At 44.7% G+C, this 27,105-nt stretch overlaps 1 protein-coding gene across 1 annotated transcript in view; it reads left to right on the forward strand.

The window, feature by feature from the left end:
- The window catches only part of LOC126419661 (uncharacterized), a 733,764-nt gene that overhangs the window by 627,726 nt on the left and 78,933 nt on the right, over window positions 1-27,105 (forward strand). The window contains exon 7 of the mRNA XM_050086850.1: window positions 12,225-12,304. The gene's annotated coding sequence lies outside the window, so the exon portion shown is untranslated. The remainder of the gene's footprint in view (window positions 1-12,224; window positions 12,305-27,105) is intronic.

Here is a 27,105-nt window from a genome sequence, read left to right on the forward strand (position 1 = left end):
TGTTACAGACTGTATTTAAAGCAAACCTACGAGTAGCGCAACTCTCATGCGACTGGTGCGAAATGCGAACAGACATCATGTTTCAGGTGTGGAAACAAGCCTACCAACTGTCGTTTATGTCGCACAACTCCTTCTTGCTGTTGCTATATTCTTTCCGTCAATCTATATATTAATTCCAACAGAGTTCGTGTAGATGAAATTCCGAACCTATTATCGTCCCTTGCTCATTATTCCGAATGTTCTGACATTCGATTTGTCGTTTCTTGTTAACAATATCAGCTTATTCCCAAGAATTAGCATCCTTCACTCAGTTACTACTAGGCAGAAATCTAATCTGCATTTGCAACGCGCATCCTTGACTTGCGCAGAAAGGCGTGCAATATTCTGCTGCATCCATTTTCAACAAGCTACCACAAGAATCCAAAATTCTTAACAGTAATCCATGCGCCTCCAGATCCAAACTGAAGAGTTTGCTTATGGCTCACTTCTTTTATTTTATCAAGGAGTTCTTGAAAAATTAAGCTGATTCCTGCGTTATGTTGTTGATTGCGTTTACATAAACTTACAGCTTAACTCTTTTTATTATTCATAAACATTTCATTTTATCTGTTATTACTTTTCTGTTGTAATTTCATGTACTGACATGTTCCCTGGCCATGGAGATTATCTCATCAGTTTGGTCCTATGGAACTACACGTGCAAAATAAATAGACATCAAAAAACTGGGAGCAGTGTTATATGCGCAACTAGTCCGGACTCTCTACCAGCCGATAAGGCTATAAATTTTCAAGCGGTATGACAGAATTTTTGGATTTACATAATACCGAAGAAGGTGACGGTAACTTTATATTCTCGACGGGACAGATTGATGTTTCCAGTCTGCGAGCAGATGCGTTACTTGCGTGGCAGCCAGTCGCAGCAAGCGGCCTCGGCAGCAGATGTCCCAGGTTGGCGACACCGCTAACCGCCGTAGGTTCGACGACCCTCCCCGCGCCTCCCCACCCCCTCGGCACCCCCTCTCCATCGCCACCTTCCGAGGTGCCGAGCAGTCGTAATAGCCACCGGCATGATACATGGCCAAGCCGCCGTCCAACGCTCCGACGTCATTTCGGCAGTCCTATATCCTCTCCCCGATGTTATTCAATCTGTATATTGAGCAAGCAGTAAATGAAACAAAAGAAAAATTCGGAGTAGGTATTAAAATCCACGGAGAAGAAATAAAAACTTTGAAGTTTGTCGATGACATTGTAATTCTGTCAGAGATAGCAAAGGATTTGGAAGAGCAGTTGAACGGAATGGACAGTGTCTTGAAAATTGGATGTAAGATGAACATCAACAAAAGCAAAACGAGTATAATAGAATGTAGTCGAATTACGTCGAGTGAAGCTGAGGGAATTAGATTAGGAAATGAGACACTTAAAGTAGTAAAGGAGTTTTGCTATTTGGGGAGCAAAATAACTTATGATGGTCGAAGTAGAGAGGATATAAAATGTAGACTGGCAATGGCAAGGAAAGCGTTTCTGAAAAAGAGAAATTTGTTAACATCGAGTATGGATTTAAGTGTCAGGAAGTCGTTACTGAAAGTATTTGTATGGAGTGTAGCCATGTATGGAAGTGAAACATGGACGATAAATAGTTTGGACAAGAAGAGAAGAGAAGCTGTCGAAATGTGGTGCTACAGAAGAATGCTGAAGATTAGATGGGTAGATCACATAACTAATGAGGAGGTATTGAATAGAATTGGGGAGAAGAGGAGTTTGTAGCACAACTTGACAAGAAGAAGGGACCGGTTGGTAGGACATGTTCTGAGGCATCAGGGGATCACAAATTTAGCATTGGAGGGCAGCGTGGTGGGTAAAAAGCGTAGAGGGAGACCAAGAGATGAATACACTAAGCAGATTCAGAAGGATGTAGGTTGCAGTAAGTACTGGGAGATGAAGAAGCTTGCACAGGGTGGAGTAGCATGGACAGCTGCATCAAACCAGTCTCAGGACTGAAGACCACAACAACAACATACACAGGGCGGTGTGGCCGCACGGTTCGAGGCGCTATGTCACGGATTGCGCGGCCCCTCCACCTGGAGGTTCGAGTCCTGTGTGTGTTGTTGTTAGCATAAGTTAATTTAAGTAGTGTGTAAGTCTAGAGACTGATGATCTCAGCAGTTTGGTCCCTTAAGAACTCACATACATTTGACAATTTTCTATACACAGAACTTAAGCGGTTTTTAGAAACTGATTGCCCATCTGTCCCGCAAGTATTTCAGCTGCGTGACAAGGCGTTCAGAGGGAAATTCAGTACAATATGTCGTATCCCAAGTTCTCTGCAGCTGGCACAATACGACTGTAAAAGACTATCAGACAGTTTCTTCAGACAGTTGTCAACAGCGTAAATAAGCTACACAAAATTCATAACACAAAACTGTAATTGATTCTTTTATTCTATTGCCAGTTTCGGTTAAAAAACCATCATCAGCTACGTGTATCATCGCAATTGGAGCGTGAGTTACAAATGTAACTCCAACGACAAAAGAAAATGTTAGTGGCAAGAACGGTACACTGTGTTACTTACAAAGGTCGAACAAAAACAACTTACATATTACGGAAATGCAAACAGAGTAGTGAAGCTATTGACGCGTTCATTAATAAAACTAAGTTTTCCAATTTGAAAAATAACAGTACAGGGTATTAGAAGCCGACAAGAAGAGCTGCATACATATACTGGGTGTTTGAATTTCATGCTACACACCTCTTGTGGTTGTAGAGGGGACTTAGTAAATGAAGTTTTACATAAAAACGTATGTCTCGGAACGTCAACCAGCAACGTTACAGACTCAAGGTTATAGGCGCGGGTGCCTGTAAATGCATGTACACACATCAAATAAAAGTTTTGCATCACCTCGATTCCGAGAGTACCGGAACCTGCACAGAAAATTGGAATAGAGATCAACATAAACATAATTTCCGCCATTTTTAATGCTCATGAAAACCACACATTGCATGTTGTACCACCATACAGCGAGACTTCCAGAGATTGCTGTACACTCCGGTACCTCTAGTATCCAGTACCACGTCCTCTTACATTGATGCATGCCTGTATTCGTCGCATACTATCCACAAGTTCAAAAGGCACTGTTGTTCCAGATTGTACCACTCCTCAGCGGCAATTCAGCTTAGATTACTCAGAGTGGTTGATGGGTAACGTCCTCCATGAATAGCCCTTTTCAATCCATCCCAGGCTTGTCGATAGGGTTCATGTCTGGAGAACATGCCGACCACTCCAGTCGAGCGATGTCGTCAGCCTGAAGGAAGTCATTCACAAGATGTGCACGATGGGGGCCCGAATTGTCGTCCATGATGAAGAATGCTTCGCCAATATGCTGCCGATATGGTTGTGCTATCGGTCGGAGGATGGCATTCACGTATCGTACAGCCGTTACGGCGCCTTCCATGACCACAAGCGGCGTACGTCGGTCCCACATTATGCCACCGCAAAACAGCAGGGAAACGCCACCTTGCTACACTCGCCGGACAGTGTGCCTACGGGGTTCAGCCTGACCGGGTTGCCTCCAAACACGTCTCCGACGATTGCCTGGTTGAAGCCATATGCGACACTCATTGGTGAAGACAACGTGATGCCAATCCTGCCTCGGGCATGGATGTGTGTGATGTCTTTAGGTTAGTTAGGTTTAAGTAGTTCTAAGTTCTAGGGGACATGACCTCAGATGTTAAGTCCCATAGTGCTCAGAGCCAATCCTGAGCGCTCCATTCGGCATGTTGTTGGGCCCATCTGTACCGCGCTGCATGGTGTCGTGGTTGCAAAGATGGACCTCGCCATGGACGTCGGCCGTGAAGTTGTGCATCAAGCAGCCTATTGCGTACAGTTTGAGTCGTAACACGACGTCTTTTGGCGTTGCTGTCAGCGTTCCTCTGAGCCATAATCCGTAGGTAGCGGTCATCCACTTCAGTAATAGCCCTTGGGCGGCCTGAGCAAGGCACGTTATCGACAGTTCCTGTCTTTCTGTATCTCCTCCATGTCCGAACAACATCGCTTTGGCTCACTCAGAGACGCCTGGACACTCCCCATATTGAGAGCTCTTCCTGTCTCAAAGTAACAATGCGGACGCTATTGAACTGCGGTATTGACCTTCTAGGCTGGGTTGAACTACTGACAACACTAGCCGTGTACCTCCTTCCTGGTGGAATGACTGGAACTGATCGGCATTCTGCCGGCCGGAATGGCCGTGCGGTTCTAGGCGCTACAGCCTGGAGCCGAATGACCTCTCCGGTCGCAGGTTCGAATCCTGTCTCGGGCGTGGATGTGTGTGATGTCCTTAGGTTAGTTAGGTTTAATTAGTTCTAAGTTATAGGCGACCGATGACCCCAGAAGTTAAGTCGCATAGTCCTCAGAGCCATTTGAACCATTCTGATCGGCAGTCTGACCCCCTCCGTCTAATAGGCGCTGCTCACGCATGGTTGTTTACATCTTTATGCATGTTTAGTAACATCTCTGGACAGTCAAAGGGACTGTGTCTGTGATACAATATCCACAGTCAACGTCTATCTTCAGGAGTTCCGGGAACCAGGGTGATGCAAAACTTTTTTTGATGTGTGTATATACAGAGTACTTTCGTGAAGATGTACAAATTATCTACGATGATGGAGAAGGATAAATGTATCAATTTGAGGTAAGGGTCCCTGTAACAACAGCAATACCAGTACACGTATTCCACTGTCAGAGGTATCAAATCGGTTATCGCCTATAACTTTCGACTCTTTCGATTCCGTTACAGGCACCCTTACGTCAGAGTGATACATTTATCCTTCTCCACCATCCTTGAAAGTTCGTTCATCATCACGGAATCATCCCATATATACGCACACTTCCAGACGCCTGCTCCTATAACTTTTCCGTAGCGTCTTTGATAAAGTTTCCGAACACGGCTTCCTACGTAAAACTCGACCTACTAAGTCTCCTCGACAACCTCAAAAATGTGTAACATGAATTGTTAAACACGGCATAGGTGAGGTAAAAACAGCTCAACTACATAGTAGTGTGAGCAAAGCACAGGGAGTACAAAGAACAACTAATGGAATACAGAGATCGAAGCTAACAAGACATTTCAACCTGAGCGCAGTACAAAACTGGTCAAACAGAGCGATGAACAAGTCAGAATCGCTGTGGTGGAATTGTTTTGTAGTGTAGCGTGGTTTAAATGTCTTGTTAGTTTCGATCTCTGTATTCCACTAGGTGATCTTTGTTCTTCGTATTCCGCGTGCTTTGCTCACACTACCATGCAGTTGGGCTGTTTTTACATCTCCTATGTTTATGTAAGTCTTCTTGTCGGTTTCTAATTCCCTGTAATGCTGTTTTTCGGTTTTCACCTGACAGGCATATTTTTGCCAATGAATCTGTCAATAGCTGCATTCCTGTGTTTGGTTTTTCATAATATGCAAGGTGATTTTGTTAGACTTTTGCAAATACTACAGTGTATTACCTTTGTCATTTACATTTTATTTTTGTGATTGTTATTACTTTTGTGACTCACACTCCAGTTACGATGATACAGGCACCAGATGATGGTTTGTAACCGAAACCGGTAGTACAAAAAAAAGACCCAACTACAGCTTTGTGTTATGAATTTTGTGAAAGATAATGAAGCCGGAAGCTTAGACTCGTTTAGCTCTCTTTTATGCACTGTCGACCAGTGTCCGCCCCCGGTAGCTGAATGGTCAGCGTTACGGATTGTCAATCCTCTGGGCCCGGGTTCGATTCCCGGCTGGGTCGGGGAGTTTTCTCCGCCCAGGGAGTGGTTGTTGTGCTGTCCTCATCACCATCCTATCATCCTCATCGACTGCAGGTCGCCGAAATGGCGTCAAATGGAAAGACCGGCACCCGGCGAACTGTCTGCCCGACGGGGGGCCCTAGTCATACGATTAAGTTAAAATTAAAAAAACTGTCGACCAGTCTCTCCAACTACCACACTGTAGTTCCAGGTGAGAAATCAATATGAGCTCTGAGCCCTCGTTGTGCAATGATACGGATGCAAAGGATGAAATAGTATTACGTAGTTCATGCGACTGCTCAGACCAGTAAGGCCAGAGAAACGAGAATAAGCTGCAAGAGCAAAGAAGTAAGGCAGTGTTCGAAGTTTTCTATAATGAGCTGAGAAAGCATTATAACTTGTTTCTAAACTTCTCAGTTTTAAGAACAAAACAAACTGCAAAACGATTTAGAAAAAATATCTGAATGGTGCGAAAATTGACAGTTGACCCTAAATAACGAAAAGTGAGGTCATCCACATGAGTGCTAAAAGGAACTCGTTAAACTTGGGTTACACGATAAATCAGTCTAATCTAAAAGCCGTAAATTCAACTAAATACCTAGGTATTACAATTACGAACAACTTAAATTGGAAAGAACACATAGAAAATGTTGTGGGGAAGGCTAACCAAAGACTGAGTTTTATTGGCAGGACACTTAGAAAATGTAACAGACCTACAAAGGAGACTGCCTACACTACGCTTGTCCGTCCTCTTTTAGAATGCTGCTGCGCGGTGTGGGATCCTTACCAGATAGGACTGACGGAGTACATAGAAAAAGTTCAAAGCAAGGCGGCACGTTTTGTATTATCACGAAATATGGGAGAGAGTGTCACAGAAATTATACAGGATTTGGGCTGGAAATCATTAAAAGAAAGGCGCTTTTCGTTGCGTCGGAATCTTCTCACGAAATTCCAATCACCAACTTTCTCCTCTGAATGCGATAATATTTGTTGACACCGACCTACATATGTAGAAAGGTCACCACGATAAAATGAGGGAAGTCAGAACTCGTACGGAAAGATATAGGTGTTCATTCTTTCCGCGCGCTGTACGAGATTGGAATAATAGAGAATTGTGTAGGTGATTCGATGAACCCTCTACCAGGCACTTAAATGTGATTTGCAGAGTATCCATGCAGATGTAGATGAAGATGATAATTCGTTATTGTTGGATGGTTGTTGTTAGCTGTAATATGTACTTATCAGCGCAGTTGTTGTGAACTCAAACAGTGAAGGTTATTTGTTTTTTTAAAACAGTGAGGCAATGTTAACACAATTTCAGGTAAAGTATAACTATCTGAGTTTTTCATTTTTAGGTATGGGAAAATATACACTACCGGAAAAAATTAGTATAGCCTTTTAGAGGTTTCCAAGTCACTGTAGATCTGTCGTTGCAACAGTGCATATGGAGTACATGAAATGATTACATTACAGATCAATAGCACGACCGATTCTGAGGTACGAGGTATCGACCTATGCTGAAACACCCATATTGGTACGTGGTGTAGCATCCACGGGTGACAATGGGGGCACTGACTGTGGCATCCCGTCGCTCGCCAATACTGGGCCATCTCTGTAAATTACCGCTTTACCGCTGTAGCTTAACATTGTGAGTTGCAAGAGTCATTCGTTGCAGCACAGGAATCACAGATACGCTTATCTCGTGGCCTTCGTATTTCTTGTTAAAACTGTTTTCATGTTTACGATTTTTAGTGGCTTCTCTAATCAAGCGGGCGTGGTAGCTCTTCTCCACAGCGACCACTTGCAGGCCGGCTAATTTTATTATGTGGTCGGTCTTATGCAGCACTTGCTCCGCCAGTGCCTGTCCATCTGTCTCAACCAGCAAAGCTTTTTATGTTCGTTAGTAACCAAGCTGTTCAGAATTTATTCTGTTTCTGCTTTTTTAATTTTCAGTGAAAACCGGACGTTACTGGTTTATGAATAAAAATTTCTTTTGTGAACATTTTCAATCTCTATTTCCCAACTTGTTGGATACGCTGGATTTAATCATATGGGCCCATTATTTCAGATCGTTAAATCGAAGAAGTGAAATACGTGTTCATAATAACAGAAAGAGATGTATTTTATATACACTCCTGGAAATGCAAAAAAGAACACATTGACACCGGTGTGTCAGACCCACCATACTTGCACCGGACACTGCGAGAGGGCTGTACAAGCAGTGATCACACGCACGGCACAGCGGACACACCAGGAACCGCGGTGTTGGCCGTCGATGGGCGCTAGCTGCGCAGCATTTGTGCACCGCCGCCGTCAGTGTCAGCCAGTTTGCCGTGGCATACGGAGCTCCATCGCAGTCTTTAACACTGGTAGCATGCCGCGACAGCGTGGACGTGAACCGTATGTGCAGTTGACGGACTTTGAGCGAGGGCGTATAGTGGGCATGCGGGAGGCCGGGTGGACGTACCGACGAATTGCTCAACACGTGGGGCGTGAGGTCTCCACAGTACATCGATGTTGTCGCCAGTGGTCGACGGAAGGTGCACGTGCCCGTCGACCTGGGACCGGACCGCAGCGACGCATGGATGCACGCCAAGACCGTAGGATCCTACGCAGTGCCGTAGGGGACCGCACCGCCACTTCCCAGCAAATTAGGGACACTGTTGCTCCTGGGGTATCGGCGACGACCATTCGCAACCGTCTCCATGAAGCTGGGCTACGGTCCCGCACACCGTTAGGCCGTCTTCCGCTCACGCCCCAACATCGTGCAGTCCGCCTCCAGTGGTGTCGCGACAGGCGTGAATGGAGGGACGAATGGAGACGTGTCGTCTTCAGCGATGAGAGTCGCTTCTGCCTTGGTGCCAATGATGGTCGTATGCGTGTTTGGCGCCGTGCAGGTGAGCGCCACAATCAGGACTGCATACGACCGAGGCACACAGGGCCAACACCCGGCATCATGGTGTGGGGAGCGATCTCCTACACTGGCCGTACACCACTGGTGATCGTCGAGGGGACACTGAATAGTGCACGGTACATCCAAACCGTCATCGAACCCATCGTTCTACCATTCCTAGACCGGCAAGGGAACTTGCTGTTCCAACAGGACAATGCACGTCCGCATGTATCCCGTGCCACCCAACGTGCTCTAGAAGGTGTAAGTCAACTACCCTGGCCAGCAAGATCTCCGGATCAGTCCCCCATTGAGCATGTTTGGGACTGGATGAAGCGTCGTCTCACGCGGTCTGCACGTCCAGCACGAACGCTGGTCCAACTATGGCGCCAGGTGGAAATGGCATGGCAAGCCATTCCACAGGACTACATCCAGCATCTCTACGATCGTCTCCATGGGAGAATAGCAGCCTGCATTGCTGCGAAAGGTGGATATACACTGTACTAGTGCCGACATTGTGCATGCCCTGTTGCCTGTGTCTATGTGCCTGTGGTTCTGTCAGTGTGATCATGTGATGTATCTGACCCCAGGAATGTGTCAATAAAGTTTCCCCTTCCTGGGACAATGAATTCACGGTGTTCTTATTTCAATTTCCAGGAGTGTATGTTGTCAAAGCATGTTTACCTTCCAGGACTCACAGTATGTCACGTTACACTAAACCAAGTTGGTTAGAACAGTAATTTCTAAATATCTGTAGAAAAGACGAGGTTAATAATATTCGGGGAGAAATAACAGGTGAGATCAAAAGTAGTGATAAAAAAAAACAAATCAATCGGGCAAGTAAGTCATTTTAACTACCTGGGCAGCGATTAATTATGATAAAGACGTAAAGAATAAAGCAGCAAAATTTCACGGTGTCGGAGGAACTATAAAAACAACATTAAAGACAGGGACAACTAAAGAAACGCGACTGATCTGAGGCGTAGATACGAAACAAGGAATACGCAATCGAACTGTGACGTCAGAATTGATATTTCCCAAACCAGTTAGAGGATGTAGAAGATATTAAAAATGAGCTTAAAATATTTGCAATAACGGAGGAAATCTACGCAACCAAGTGGAAATGGAAGGAAAAAGTAAACTGAAGATGAAACTTCCTGGCAGATTAAAACTGTGTGCCCGACCGAGACTCGAACTCGGGACCTTTGCTTTTCGCGGGCAAGTGCTCTACCATATGAGCTACCGAAGCGCGACTCACGCCCGGTACTCACAGCTTTACTTCTGCCAGTACCTCGTCTCCTACCTTCCAAACTTTACAGAAGCTCTCCTGCGAACCTTGCAGGACTAGCACTCCTGAAAGAAAGGATATTGCGGAGACATGGCTTAGCCACAGCCTGGGGGATGTTTGCAGAATGAGATTTTCGCTTTGCAGCGGAGTGTGCGCTGATATGAAACTTCCTGGCAGATTAAAACTGTGTGCCCGACCGAGACTCGAACTCGGGTCCTTTGCCTTTCGCGGGCAAGTTCTCTACCATCTGAGCTACCGAAGCACGACTCACGCCCGGTACTCACAGCTTTACTTCTGCCAGTACCTCGTCTCCTACCTTCCAAACTTTACAGAAGCTCTCCTGTGAACCTTGCAGAACTAGCACACCTGAAAGAAAGGATATTGCGGAGACTTGGCTTAGCCACAGCCTGGGGGATGTTTCCAGGATGAGATTTTCACTCTGCAGCGGAGTGTGCGCTGATATGAAACTTCCTGGCAGATTAAAACTGTGTGCCCGACCGAGATTCGAACTCGCGACCTTTGCCTTTCGCGGGAAAGTGCTCTATCATCTGCTAGTTCTGCAAGGTTCGTAGGAGAGCTTCTGTAAAGTTTGGAAGGTAGGAGACGAGGTACTGGCAGAAGTAAAGTTTTGAGTAGCAGGCGTGAGTCGTGATTCGGTAGCTCAGATGGTAGAGCACTTGCCCGCGAAAGGCAAAGGTCCCGAATTCGAGTCTTGGTCGGGCACACAGTTTTAATCTGCCAGGAAGCTTCATATCAGTGCACACTCCGCTGCAGAGTGAAAATCTCATTCTGGAAACATCCCCCAGGCTGTGGCTAAGCCATGTCTCCGCAATATCCTTTCTTTCAGGAGTGCTAGTTCTGCAAGGTTCGCAGGACTAGCACCTGTAAAGTTTGGAAGGTAGGACACGAGGTACTGGCAGAAGTAAAGCTGTGAATACCGGGCGTGAGTCGTGCTTCGGTAGCTCAGTTGGTAGAGCACTTGCCCGCGAAAGGCAAAGGTCCCGAGTTCGAGTCTTGGTCGGGCACACAGTTTTAATCTGCCAGGAAGCTTCATATCAGTGCACACTCCGCTGCAGAGTGAAAATCTCATTCTGGAAACATCCCCCAGGCTGTGGCTAAGCCATGTCTCCGCAATATCCTTTCTTTCAGGAGTGCTAGTTCTGCAAGGTTCGCAGGAGAGCTTCTGTAAAGTTTGGAAGGTAGGAGACGAGGTACTGGCAGAAGTAAAGCTGTGAATACCGGGCGTGAGTCGTGCTTCGGTAGCTCAGTTGGTAGAGCACTTGCCCGCGAAAGGCAAAGGTCCCGAGTTCGAGTCTTGGTCGGGCACACAGTTTTAATCTGCCAGGAAGCTTCATATCAGTGCACACTCCGCTGCAGAGTGAAAATCTCATTCTGGAAACATCCCCCAGGCTGTGGCTAAGCCATGTCTCCGCAATATCCTTACTTTCAGGAGTGCTAGTTCTTCAAGGTTCGCAGGAGAGCTTCTGTAAAGTTTGGAAGGTAGGAGACGAGGTACTGTCAGAAGTAAAGCTGTGAGTACCGGGCGTGTGTTTCGGTAGCTCAGATGGTGGAGCACTTGCCCGCGAAAGGCAAAGGTCGCGAGTTCTAGCCTCGGTCGGGCACACAGTTTTAATCTGCCAGGAAGTTTCATATCAGCGCACACTCCGCTGCAGAGTGAAAATCTCATTCTGTAAACTGAAGATATTCCAAAAAATATTTGCTATATATACTCATAGGGGTAAGTGACGCAAGTTGACCAAGAAAAACGATGGACCTTTTTAGAACTGTAGCCATAACAGGTTCCATGGTGTAGAGAAGAAGAAAGGAGAAGGAGGAGGAAGAGGAGGATGATGATCATGAGTACTTTATATGAATAAAATATTGACTAAATTATCAAGCATCCGAAATGCAACGTGTTTTCTGCACTTGCTGCCAGATACAGATTTGATGTGCAACATGTTCTCAAACTCGCCAAATCGTTTATATAAAAGTGGAAATTTTAGAATCTTGCACCTCTTAGGTAAATTTCTATGGGCGCCCATGTTGTTAGGTGAGAATTGCGAGACTTCCTAAAAAGCGCTTCCATAGCTTTGTAACCGGTAGCCCCATATCCACTCTTACTTCGCGCAAACAATTCTTTCACAGTGAGACCGAGTGCTGCAGAAGCAAATAACGCGGGTTTGTTTCCGCTTACAGCTACGTCATTCACCTGAGAAAGTCTTCGCGGAAAGTTTGAAGTAAATGTTTGCGTTACGTGTGTGCAGGTGACGGACCGGGATGCTGAGGCGGACATTGGCGCCGAGACACCGCGCCAACGCGACGAAGAGGACGTCACACATTACAGGTAAGGGCCACAGGAATTATGCAGTCAAATCTTTTGATGCCTCTCTGAGAACATACACACCACTTCAATATGATCACTCGAACATGAACAGCTACACAATAACACATTTACAGATATGAAACCACATTGTTACACAGACCATCTTCTTTTCAAGTGGCCTTCTTGAGAAAATACCTCATGAAGGACTCTTGCCACAGATGTCAAATCTTCAGTATGCCGTGCCAGGTTCTGTCCAATTGGCGCGTTAGATAGTCAAAATTCCGAGCTGGTTGGAAAGCCCTGTCCGTTACGCTCCAAACATTCTCAACTGGGGAAAGATCCGGCGACCTTGTTGGCCAAGGTAGGCTTCGTCAAGTACGAAAGCAATCAGTAGAAACTCTCCCCGTGCGCGGGTGGGCATTATCTTGTTGAAATGGATCTGGGCGTCCAATACTGTCGACGTACCGCGGTGCAGTGAGGTTCCGCGGACGACAACCAAAGAGGCCCTGCTATGATATTAAGTAACGTTCGAAGTGTTATGGGCAGGGTTCTCCAAGCAGCTCTCAATTTTGACGATCTATCTCGCCATTTGGACAAAATTTGGCACTATATTCCTCAATAGGACATCCAACAACTCTTTCAATCAGTGCCAAGCCGAATAATTGCTTGCATAAAGGCCAGAGATGGACCAACGTATTATTAGCTTGCTTAATTTGTGAAGCTCTTTCTCCTGAATAAATCACGCAATTTTTCTTAAATTGAGGCCATTTGCTTCTCTGTGATGTGTCTCTTTTTCTCCCCCTCTTAGCGTGTATAATGCCTAGAACACACTCGCAGACTCATTGCTTTATTTTGACTTATCATACTTAGCAGTTTGTCCATTGAAATGCCTGTACTCTGTTGCTAGACTAAATATTGCAGGCCTATGGTTACACTTCAGCGACGAGGCGCAAACATTTCAACCGTTTCTCTCCTGCTTCGGAGAGCTTCCGTAGTGTACGTGTTTCATGTATTTTCAATTCCTTGGTATTTATTGAAGATGTGGTCAAACTAAAAGTATTAAAATTTATTCAAAGTTATAATGTACCTTTTCGTCCCTGGGAGGTAAAGAGTTCTGACTATGAAACCTCCATATAAAAAAAGTTTCATTTGAATCGCTAGCACAGATGTAATGTATCTCGAATAGAATTGTCTCCTTCGCACCAGCTACCGTGGATTCCGCAGCTATCGGTCATTCCACACTTCCCTTGCCCTCTTCTCACAGGATATCCTCAAAGCCATGGACCAAAATACTTCTCGACTTCGGGAAAAAATTGACTCGGTACCACGTCCAAGCTTATTAACAAAAGTATAGCGTGTCCATGAAGTCCAGCTGTCATTTCAAAAAATAATAACTTGGAAGCTGTACGAGATATGGAGTCTTCGTTTCACGATAGGAGAAAGGGCAGCACCAGTCGTGATTTTTAATCTGTTTATTGCAGACCGATTTTATCTACTGTGTAGTTATATTCAATGCTACATGAATAGAAGAACATAATGACAAATGGTTCAAATGGCTCTGAGCACTATGGGACTTAACTTCTGAGGTCATCAGTCCCCTAGAACTTAGAACTACTTAAACCTAACTAACCTAAGGACATCAAACACATCGATGCCCGAGGCAGGATTCGAACCTGCGACATTAGCGGTAGCGCGGTTCCAGACTGTAGCGCCTAGAACCGCTCGGCCACCCCGCCGGTAATATATTGACAATCAGGCGTTTAAATATAGATGAAAACCGTATCACAGTTGTATTCAGCATGTACAACGTAAATTTACGTACCATTATATCCAAGTCATTATGCAGTGTTAGCCGACTGATCATAATGTGAGGACAAAATTCACAGCTCATGAGCCAAGCCGTTTTCCCAGTAGCCAATGCTAGTGATTGTTTCTGCATTTCTGTTACCGCCAAACCGAATTACGTTAGTTTCTATACATATATAACAACAGAGATAAGATTTTATGAACCATTTTGTACATTGCAATTTCCTTGAGATCGTAACACCGCTAACTTGACAACCTCTTAAGTTACTTCCATAATGTAACCCAATTTGCACGAAATGAATATGCACTCAACGTGCAATATATATACTACTGGCCATTAAAATTGCTACACCACGAAGATGACTTACTACAGACGCGAAATTTAACCGACAGGAAGAAGATGCTGTGATATGCAAATGATTAGCTTTTCAGGGCATTCACACAAGGCTGGCGCCGGTGGCGACACCTGCAACGTGCTGACATGAGGAAAGTATCCAACCCATTTCTCATACACAAACAGCAGTTGACCGGCGTTGCCTGGTGAAACGTTGTTGTGATGGCTCGTGTAAGGAGGAGAAATGCGTACCATCACATTTCCGACTTTGATAAAGGTCGGATTGTAGCCTATCGCGATTGTGGTTTATCGTATCGCGTCATTGCTGCTCGCGTTGGTCGAGATCCAATGACTGTTAGGAGAATATGGAATCGGTGGGTTCAGGAGGGTAGTACGGAACGCCGTGCTGGATCCCAGTGGCAGAACTGTACGTGACGTTCACAGTCGTCGCTATGCAATTCCTGGTACGTAGAAATATGGTACGGTGCAATCGATGTTGATGTAGCATTTTCAACACAGACGTTTTTGAGATTCCTGATTCTCGCGCAATTTGTCTGCTACTGATGTGCGGATTAGCCGCGACAGCAGCTAAAACACCTACTTGGGCATCATTATTTGTTGCAGGTCGTGGTTGACGTTTCACATGTAGCTGAACACTTCCTGTTTCCTTAAATAACGTAACTATGCGGCGAACGGTCCGGACACTTGGATGATGTCGTCCAGGATGCCGAGCAGGATAGATAGCACACGCCCATTGGGCATTTTGATTACAATAGCCATACATCAACACGATATCGACCTTTTCCGCAATTGGTAAACGGGTGATTTTAACACGGGTAATGTATCACGAAGCAAATACCGTCTGCACTGGCGGAATAGTACGTGATACCACGTACTTATACGTTTGTGACTATTACAGCGCCATGTATCACAAAGCGAAAAAAGTGGTCCAACTAAAACATTCATATTTCTTTACGTACTACACGAGTATGTAATAATAAATGAGGGTTACTATTTTTAAAAAACGCAGTTGATATCCGTTTGGAATGTGGCAGCGCCATCTTACCGGCCAACCTTAGCGCCATCTGGTTTCCCCCTTCAAGCTAGACGAGTTTCGTTCTTTGTAGTTTTTTCGTTTGATGCTTATTTCGTGAGATATGTTGGCCGGTCACTATCAGTGGACCACCCTGTATATATATATTCACAATGTATAAGTTATTTTGTAATTTTAGAATTGGTTTTAGCTTTTATAAAAACAAGTCTTCTTAGTTTTTTAATCTGCACCATCTACAAGTTGATTCTTCATTTGTTTTAACATAATTATTGGATGAATTTTAATAGTTAAAGAGACCATTGTAATTTTATGTATTTTTATTATTATGAAAATGTATCTATCATAAAAATACATAGAATTACCTTATATATATTTATATATGGTGAAATACAATAAAAATACATAAAGTTACGGGTATACGTGCTCGTTGGTTGCTGACTGTTGTCCAACGAGCGCGTATGCCCGTATTAGCTATTACGTGACCAGTTAAAGGCACTGCTATATTTGTAACACAATTTTACTGGATTGGGACAGTTTTGGCCTGAAAATGACGTAGTGTAAAGTCGAAACTGGCTGCTTAGAAATAAACCTGTATAATGGCGATTGGTATTGTTTTTATTAAACATTGAACAGCCGTAGTCCCATAAACCACCATAAGATGGGGTTACATTCATATTTTTAGTCATTCTTCATTACTAGGTGGGCATTCAGTTAGTAAAAGCGTGAATGGCCTTTCAGACCATGATACACAAATTTTGACACTGACAGGCTTTTGTTCTCAAATAAATGTCACATGTAATTACAAACTATGTAGAAAAGTTAATCCAACAGCAATAGAGAGTTTTTAAACCTTTGCAAGGAACAAGATTGGCAGGATGTTTACCGTGCCGATAACATAGATGATAAATATAATCCTTTCCTTAACACATTTCTCGTGTTCTTTGAGAGTTGATTTCCATTATAACGTTCTAAACGGTGTACTAACGTAATAGGCAGCCCGTGTGGCAGACTAGTGGGATAAGGATATCATGTAGAACAAAGCGGAAATTATATCAAAATGTTAGGAATAGTCACAATCAAGCTGCAGTAGCCCATTACAAACAGTATTGTAAGGTGCTTAAAAACATTATTAGGAAGGCAAAGAATATGTGGTATGCAAATAGAATAGCCAATTCACAGGATAAAATGAAAACCATAACCATATGGTCAGTTGTGAAGAAAGTATCTGGTCAGCAGCACAAGGTCGACGATATAAAGTCAATTCGCAGTAAAATATTTCTGTTACCGATAAATCAGATACATGTACACTATTTAACAATCACTTTCTGAGCATTGCTGGTGAATTAAATGTAAATTTAGCTTCTACAGGGTATCATATAATTCTCTTGGCAAATACCTTTCCGAGGTTGATGTCTGAAATACTCCTCTGTGACAAGTGGGAGATTGAGTTAATAATTAAATCACTGAAGACTAAGGACTCTCATGGTTATGATGGAGTGCCTACCAGAAATTAAAGTACTGTGCTGCACATGTTAGCCCTGTATTTAGCCATATTTGTAATCTTTCCTTTAGAAGTGGTCAGTTTCCTGAACGATTAAAGTACTCATTAGTAAAACCGCTTTATAAAAAGGCAGAAAGGGATAATGTAGACAATTTTAGACCTATTTCCATGCCGTCAGTGTTTGCTAAGGATATTAAAAAGGCTGTGTATGTAACTGATCATTAAGTATCACACGATTTGCTATCAAATGCACAGTTCGGCTTTAGAAGTCGCTTAACAACTGAAAATGCTATATACTCTTTTCTCTGTGAGGTACTGGATGGGTTAAACAAAAGGTTTCGAACGCTAGGCAGATTTTTTTTTTTTTTTTTTTGTTTAACTAAGGTGTTTGATGGTGCTCCAGAAGTTGGACCATTACGGAATACGGTGAGTAGCCCAGAACCGGTTCACCTCTTACTTTAACGACAGACAGCAAAAGGTCATTATTCAGAGTGCTGAGAATGGCTGTGATGTGGGGTCTGAGTGAGGTACGTCAAATGGGGGGTGCACAAGGATCAGTGTTGGGACCACTCCTGTTCCTAATTTATATGTATGATATGCCCTCTAGTATTACGGGTAGCTAAATATTTCTGTTTGTTGGTGACTAGCTTGGAAGTAAAGGATGTTGTGTGCAACATTGCCTCGGTTTCAAACAGTGCAGTTCAAGACATAAGTTCATGGCTTGTAGAAAATACACTAACGCTAAATCACAGTAAGACTCAGTTCTTACAGTTTCTAACACACAATTCAACAAAATCTGACGTTTTAACGTCGCAGAATGGGCATATTATTAGTGAAACTGAACAGTTCAAATTTCTAGGTGTTCAGATAGATAGTAAACTGTCGTGGAAAGCCCACGTTCGGCATCTTGTTCAAAGCCTTAATGCTGCCATTTTTACTATTCGAACGGTATCTGAAGTGAGTGATCGTTCGACACAAAAACTAGTGTACTGTGCTTATTTTCATTCGTTTATGTCGTATGGTATTATATTTTGGGGTAACTCTTCCCATTCTAAAAGGATATTTTTGGCTCAGAAACGGGCGATTTGGGCAATAAGTGGTGTATGTTCACGAACCTCTTGTCAACCCCTGTTCACGAGTCAGGGTATTTTGACATTGGTGTATGTATATATATATATATATATATATATATATATATATATATATATATATATATATATATATATATATATATATGTGTATATATATATATATATATATTCCTTGCTGTGGTTTCTTGTTAACAATATTAGCTTATTCCCAAGAATAAGCAGCTTACACTCAGTTAATACTCGGCAGAAATCCAAGCTGCATTTGGATCGGACTTCCTTAACTTTTGTGCAGAAAGATGTGCAGTATATTGTTGCATCCATTTTCAATAAGCTACCACTTGAATTCAAAAATTTTAGCAGTAATTCACGCGCTTTCAAATCGTAACTGAAGGGTTTCTTCATTGGTCACTCCATCTAGTCTGTTTTGGAGTTCCTTGAAAAATTAAGCTGATTCCTGTTGTATTGTTGATTGGGTGTACATAAACTTACGGATCGACTTTTTTCGGGTTCATAAGCGTTTTATTTTTATCTGTTATTACTTTTATGTTGTAATTTCATGTACTGACACATTCCAAGACCTTGTATATTTGCTCCTCAATTTGGTCCTACGGCATTTGACGTGTAAATGAAATAAAAAACCACATAGTTTAGAGATGTTACACCACTGGGATTTGTTGTGCATCAACGTTGACACACTAAGGCGGTACGTGCACTGCTTTGGTTCAAATGGCTCTGAGCACTATGGGACTCAACTGCTGTGGTCATCAGTCCCCTAGAACTTAGAACTACTTAAACCTAACTAACCTAAGGACATCACACACATCCATGCCCGAGGCAGGATTCGAACCTGCGACCGTAGCAGTCGCACGGTTCCTGACTGCGCGCCTAGAACCGCGACACCACCGCGGCCGGCTGCACTGCTTTGCTATGTCGTAACTGACTGGTGGAGTGCACATATATTGTTTTTGGTTATTAGTTCCAGCTGCCACTGTAGTTACCGCGCTGATGTTGCTTATACGCCAAAACGGTGTACGGAACAGCTATTTGTATCATTGAGGCACACAAGCCCCGCAATGACGGCAATATTGCTCTGAGGCAGAATAAGGGGAACCAGCCTGCATTCTCCGAGGCAGATGGAAAACCGCCTAAAAACCATCCACAGACTGGCCGGCTCACCGGACCTCGACACAAGTCCGCCGGGTGGATTCGTGCGGTGGACGAGGCGCTCCTTCCCGCTCCGGAAAACCGTGCGTTAGACCGCTCGGCTAAGCGAGCGGGCATCTGCGTAATACTCGAGTATTATTCGAAACCACCAGTAACAAACCTAGCAGCCCGACTCTGAAATGCTTCGTTGTCTATCATTAATCCGACCTTGAGCGGATCCCAAACACTCGAGCAGTACACAAGAATAGGTCGCACTAGCGTTTTACACTCCTGGAAATGGAAAAAAGAACACATTGACACCGGTGTGTCAGACCCACCATACTTGCTCCGGACACTGCGAGAGGGCTGTACAAGCAATGATCACACGCACGGCACAGCGGACACACCAGGAACCGCGGTGTTGGCCGTCGAATGGCGCTAGCTGCGCAGCATTTGTGCACCGCCGCCGTCAGTGTCAGCCAGTTTGCCGTGGCATACGGAGCTCCATCGCAGTCTTTAACACTGGTAGCATGCCGCGACAGCGTGGACGTGAACCGTATGTGCAGTTGACGGACTTTGAGCGAGGGCGTATAGTGGGCATGCCGGAGGCCGGGTGGACGTACCGCCAAATTGCTCAACACGTGGGGCGGGAGGTCTCCACAGTACATCGATGTTGTCGCCAGTGGCCGGCGGAAGGTGCACGTGCCCGTCGACCTGGGACCGGACCGCAGCGACGCACGGATGCACGCCAAGACCGTAGGATCCTACGCAGTGCCGTAGGGGACCTCACCGCCACTTCCCAGCAAATTAGGGACACTGTTGCTCCTGAGGTATCGGCGAGGACCATTCGCAACCGTCTCCATGAAGCTGGGCTACGGTCCCGCACACCGTTAGGCCGTCTTCCGCTCACGCCCCAACATCGTGCAGCCCGCCTCCAGTGGTGTCGCGACAGGCGTGAATGGAGGGACGAATGGAGACGTGTCGTCTTCAGCGATGAGAGTCGCTTCTGCCTTGGTGCCAATGATGGTCGTATGCGTGTTTGGCGCCGTGCAGGTGAGCGCCACAATCAGGACTGCATACGACCGAGGCACACAGGGCCAACACCCGGCATCATGGTGTGGGGAGCGATCTCCTACACTGGCCGTACACCACTGGTGATCGTCGAGGGGACACTGAATAGTGCACGGTACATCCAAACCGTCATCGAACCCATCGTTCTACCATTCCTAGACCGGCAAGGGAACTTGCTGTTCCAACAGGACAATGCACGCCCGCATGTATCCCATGCCACCCAACGTGCTCTAGAAGGTGTAAGTCAACTACCCTGGCCAGCAAGATCTCCGGATCTGTCCCCCATTGAGCATGTTTGGGACTGGATGAAGCGTCGTCTCACGCGGTCTGCACGTCCAGCACGAACGCTGGTCCAACTGAGGCGCCAGGTGGAAATGGCATGGCAAGCCGTTCCACAGGACTACATCCAGCATCTCTACGATCGTCTCCATGGGAGAATAGCAGCCTGCATTGCTGCGAAAGGTGGATATACACTGTACTAGTGCCGACATTGTGCATGCTCTGTTGCCTGTGTCTATGTGCCTGTGGTTCTGTCAGTGTGATCATGTGATGTATCTGACCCCAGGAATGTGTCAATAAAGTTTCCCCTTCCTGGGACAATGAATTCACGGTGTTCTTATTTCAATTTCCAGGAGTGTATATGCAGTTTCCTTTACAGATGAGTCACAGTTTCCTAAAATTCTCCCTGTAAACCGATATCGACCATTCGCCTTCCCTACCACAATCGTCACATTCTCGTTCCATTTCATATCGCATTGCATCGTTACGACCAGAAATTAAAACGACGTGATTGTGTAAATTAGGAGGCTATTGATGCCGTATCGAACATTACTGGTTCGTTTTTCCTATTAGTCCGCATTAACTCACATTTTTCTACATTTAGAGCTAGGTGCCATTCATCACACCAACTAGAAAATTTGTCTAAATCATCTTGTATCCTCCAAGAATCACTCAACGTCGACACCATTCCGTAGTCACAGTATCATCCGCAAACAACCACAGATCGCTCCCCACGCTATCCGGCAGGTTATTTATGTATATAGAAAATAACAGTAGTCCTATCACGCTTCCGTCGGACTCTCCTGATGATACCCTTGCCTCTGATGAAGACTCGCCGTCGAGAACATCATACTGGGTTCTATTACTTAGGTCTTCTAGCCACTCACATCTGGGAACCTATTCCATACTTAATATCTTAGTTAATTGTCTGCACTGTGGCACAGTGTCAAATGCTTTCCGGAAATCTGTAAATATAGAATCTGCGTGTTGTCCTTTATTATAGTTCGTAGTATATAATGTCAGAAAAGGACAAGCTGAATTTCGTATGAGTGACACTTTCTAAAACCATGCTGACAGGTGGACATAAGCCTTTCGGTCTCTAGGAAATTAGTTAGGTTAGACGTTCTAGTATGATAAAAAAAATTATTATTACTATTAAATATATTTCAATTCTTTCAATTTAGATCGGTATTTCATACTAGAATGTCGCGTTCCCTGTTTGGCACAGCTTTGCCACAGGAGACACGAAAGCGGTCGAAGACGTCCGTCTTCTGGTCGGCTCCTGATCGTTGTCAGAAGGAGGCTAGTTTCTGATTACGCAAAGACTTCTATTATTTGGAAAAGAACAACCCGGATTTCTTTACGTAATTAGTACGAATTTTATAATTACCTAAGGGACCTTTCACAATGAACAGTAAAAAAAAATGCATTTGCAAATGAAATAATTAATAAATGGGGCAGCTATGAATTGTATAGAAGACAAGGAGCGGCCTTCTGTCTACGACCAGGATGCCGCAGTATTCTCTGCTGTAGTAAAGGCTGTTTGACATGTATAAAAATAATATGGTACGGAGGATGAAAAAGTATAAAGGAAAAGAACAGAATAAGAAGTCTGGTAAACACTAAATATATTCAAACAATTCTCACTAGCAAATTAGGGCTTATTTATAAACAATATAACTTACATAAGTACTTTTCTAACTGTATGGTGCGATCAGATTTCAGCCTGCCCTGTGCTGTCTCCTTGGTTCACGTTTTTGTCACAAATTACAGTCATTACTTCTCCCCTTTCGTTAAAGACAATTCTTGCACTGTTCAACACCTCCGATAACAATAACTTGCTGATTTACAGTTTCGAACATAAATTACTTTAATTTTATTAATTAATAATGTTGTCTGCACGCTGGCAAGACCGCTCACTTTTATAGCTTAAAAACGACCTTCTTTACGCTTTCACATTACAAGCAGAAGCACATTAAAATCTGAAGATCTACAAAAGTTTTCTACCGTCATCTTTTATTTAGATCTACATCTACATCTACATTGATACTCCGCAAGCCACCCAACGGTGTGTGGCGGAGGGCACTTTACGTGCCACTGTCATTACCTCCCTTTCCTGTTCCAGTCGCGTATGGTTCGCGGGAAGAACGACTGTCTGAAAGCCTCCGTGCGCGCTCTAATCTCTCTAATTTTACATTCGTGATCTCCTCGGGAGGTATAAGTAGGGGGAAGCAATATATTCGATACCTCATCCAGAAACGCACCCTCTCGAAACCTGGCGAGCAAGCTACACCGCGATGCAGAGCGCCTCTCTTGCAGAGTCTGCCACTTGAGTTTATTAAACATCTCCGTAACGCTATCACGGTTACCAAATAACCCTGTGACGAAACGCGCCGCTCTTCTTTGGATCTTCTCTATCTCCTCCGTCAGACCGATCTGGTACGGATCCCACACTGATGAGCAATACTCAAGTATAGGTCGAACGAGTGTTTTGTAAGCCACCTCCTTTGTTGATGGACTACATTTTCTAAGCACTCTCCCAATGAATCTCATCCTGGTACCCGCCTTACCAACAATTAATTTTATATGATCATTCCACTTCAAATCGTTCCGCACGCATACTCCCAGATATTTTACAGAAGTAACTGCTACCAGTGTTTGTTCCGCTATCATATAATCATACAATAAAGGATCCTTCTTTCTATGTATTCGCAATACATTACATTTGTCTATGTTAAGGGTCAGTTGCCACTCCCTGCACCAAGTGCCTATCCGCTGCAGATCTTCCTGCATTTCGCTACAATTTTCTAATGCTGCAACTTCTCTGTATACTACAGCATCATCCGCGAAAAGCCGCATGGAACTTCTGACACTATCTACTAAGTCATTTATATGTATTGTGAAAAGCAATGGTCCCATAACACTCCCCTGTGGCACGCCAGAGGTTACTTTAACGTCTGTAGACATCTCTCCATTGATAACAACATGCTGTGTTCTGTTTGCTAAAAACTCTTCAATCCAGCCACACAGCTGGTCTGATATTCCGTAAGCTCTTACTTTGTTTATCAGGCGACAGTGCGGAACTGTATCGAACGCCTTCCGGAAGTCAAGAAAAATAGCATCTACCTGGGATCCTGTATCTAATATTTCCTGGGTCTCATGAACAAATAAGGCGAGTTGGGTCTCACACGATCGCTGTTTCCGGAATCCATGTTGATTCCTACATAGTAGATTCTGGGTTTCCAGAAATGACATGATACGCGAGCAAAAAACATGTTCTAAAATTCTACAAGAGATCGACGTAAGAGATATAGGTCTATAGTTTTGCGCATCTGCTCGACGACCCTTCTTGAAGACTGGGACTATCTGTGCTCTTTTCCAATCATTTGGAACCCTCCGTTTCTCTAGAGACTTGCGGTACACGGCTGTTAGAAGGGGGGCAAGTTCTTTCGCGTACTCTGTGTAGAATCGAATTGGTATCCCGTCAGGTCCAGTGGACTTTCCTCTATTGAGTGATTCCAGTTGCTTTTCTATTCCTTGGACACTTATTTCGATGTCAGCCATTTTTTCGTTTGTGCGAGGATTTAGAGAAGGAACTCCAGTGCGGTCTTCCTCTGTGAAACAGCTTTGGAAAAAAGGTGTTTAGTCTTTCAGCTTTACGCGTGTCGTCCTCTGTTTCAATGCCATCATCATCCCGTAGTGTCTGGATATGCTGTTTCGAGCCACTTACTGATTTAACGTAAGACCAGAACTACCTAGGATTTTCTGTCAAGTCGGTACATAGAATTTCACTTTCGAATTCAATGAACGCTTCACGCATAGCCCTCCTTACGCTAACTTTGACATCGTTTAGCTTCTGTTTGTCTGAGAGGTTTTGGCTGCGTTTAAACTTGGAGTGGAGCTCTCTTTGCTTTCGCAGTAGTTTCCTAACTTTGTTGTTGTACCACGGTGGCTTTTTCCCGCCCCTCACAGTGTTACTCGGCACGTACCTGTCTAAAACGCATTTTACGATTGCCTTGAACTTTTTCCATAAACACTCAACATTGTCAGTGTCGGAACAGAAATTTTCGTTTTGATCTGTTAGGTAGTCTGAAATCTGCCTTCTATTACTCTTGCTAAACAGATAAACCTTCCTCCCTTTTTTTATATTCCTATTAACTTCCATATTCAGGGATGCTGCAACGGCCTTATGATCACTGATTCCCTGTTCTGTACATACAGAGTCGAAAAGTTCGGGTCTATTTGCTATCAGTAGGTCCAAGATGTTATCTCCACGAGTCGGTTCTCTGTTTAATTGCTCAAGGTAATTTTCGGATAGTGCACTCAGTATAATGTCACTCGATGCTCTGTCCCTACCACCCGTCCTAAACATCTGAGTGTCCCAGTCTATATCTGGTAAATTGAAATCTCCACCTAAGACTATAACATGCTGAGAAAATTTATGTGTAATGTATTCCAAATTTTCTCTCAGTTGTTCTGCCACTAATGCTGCTGAGTCGGGAGGTCGGTAAAAGGAGCCAATTATTAACCTAGTTCGGTTGTTTAGTGTAACCTCCACCCATAATAATTCACAGGAACTATCCACTACTACTTCACTACAGGATAAACTACTACTAACAGCGACGAACACTCCACCACCGGTTGCATGCAATCTATCCTTTCTAAACACCGTCTGTACCTTTGTAAAAATTTCGGCAGAATTTATCTCTGGCTTAAGCCAGCTTTCTGTACCTATAACGATTTCAGCTTCGGTGCTTTCTATCAGCGCTTGAAGTTCCGGTACTTTACCAACGCAGCTTCGACAGTTGACAATTACAATACCGATTGCTGCTTGGTCCCCGCATGTCCTGACTTTGCCCCGCACCCGTTGAGGCTGTTGCCCTTTCTGTACTTGCCCAAGGTCATCTAACCTAAAAAACCGCCCAGCCCACGCCACACAACCCCTGCTACCCGTGTAGCCGCTTGTTGCGCGTAGTGGACTCCTGACCTATCCAGCGGAACCCGAACCCCACCACCCTATGGGGCAAGTCGAGGAATCTGCAGCCCACACGGTCGCAGAACCGTCTCAGCCTCTGATTCAGACCTTACACTCGGCTCTGTACCAAAGGTCCGCAGTCAGTCCTGTCGACGATGCAGCAGATGGTGAGCTCTGCTTTCATCCCGCTAGCGAGACTGGCAGTCTTCACCAAATCAGATAGCCGCCGGAAGCCAGAGAGGATTTCCTCCGATCCATAGCGACACACATCATTGGTGCCGACATGAGCGACCACCTGCAGATGGGTGCACCCTGTACCCTTCATGGCATCCGGAAGGACCCTTTCCACATCTGGAATGACTCCCCCCGGTATGCACACGGAGTGCACATTGGTTTTCTTCCCCTCTCTTGCTGCCATCGAAGCGGAACGACAGTTCAGCTTCTGTTAAAATGTTTCTTTGACTGCGCAATCGATGTATTAGCGTCCGCGCTAGATGCGCATCTTTACAGTTATGTAAATTATACAAAACAAATGTCTTTCAAAGGGTACTCAAAGCTTTCGTAGGACGGAAATACCAATAATATTACAACGTCACAGTATGTTCTGAAATTCTGCTGCAAACCGATGTTAAGCTTTCAACACTGAAGCGCCAAAGAAACGGGTTTAGGTTGGTTGGTTGTTTGGGGGAAGAGACCAAACAGCGAGGTCATCAGTCTCATCGGATTAGGGAAGGACAGGGAAGGAAGTCGACAGTGCCCTTTCAGAGGAACCATCCCGGCATTTGCCTGGAGCGATTTATGGAAATCACGGAAAACCTAAATCAGGATGGCCGGACGCGGTATTGAACCGTCGTCCTCCCGAATGCGAGTCCAGTGTGCTAACCACTGCGCCACCTCTCTCGGTAAACGGGTTTAGGCATGCGTGTTCAAATACAGAGGTATGTAAACGGGCAGAATATGGCGCTGCGGTCAGCAACGCCTATATAACACAACAAGTGTCTGGCGCAGTTGTTAGATGTGTTACTGCTACTACAATGCCAGGTTACCATCAAGATTTAAGTGAGTTCGAACGTGGTGTAATAGACGGCGCACGAGCGATGCGACACAGTATCTTCGAGGTAGCGATGAAGTGGGGATCTTTCCGTACGAGCATTCCAGGAGTGTACCGTGAATATCAGGAAAACTGTAAAACAAATGTTCAACATCGCTGCGGCCGGAAGAAGATCCTGCAAGAACGGGACCAACGACAACTGAAGAGAATCGTTCAACGTGACAGAAGTGCAACCCTTCCGCAAATTGCTTCAGGTTTCAATGCAGGGCCATCAACAAGTGTCAGGGTGCGAAACATTCAACGGAACATCATCAATATGTGCTTTCGGAGGCGAAGGCCCACTCGTGTTCTCCTGATGACTGCACGACACAAAGCTTTACGCCTTGCTTGGGCCCTTAAACACCGACATTGGATTTTTGATGAGTGGAAACATGTCGCCTGGTCGGATATGTCTACTTTCAAACTGTATCGAGCGCATGGACGTGTATGGATATGGAGACAACATCACGAATCCATG

The sequence above is a fragment of the Schistocerca serialis genome, chromosome 9 (assembly GCF_023864345.2).
Source record: "Schistocerca serialis cubense isolate TAMUIC-IGC-003099 chromosome 9, iqSchSeri2.2, whole genome shotgun sequence".
Taxonomy (NCBI): domain Eukaryota; kingdom Metazoa; phylum Arthropoda; class Insecta; order Orthoptera; family Acrididae; genus Schistocerca; species Schistocerca serialis.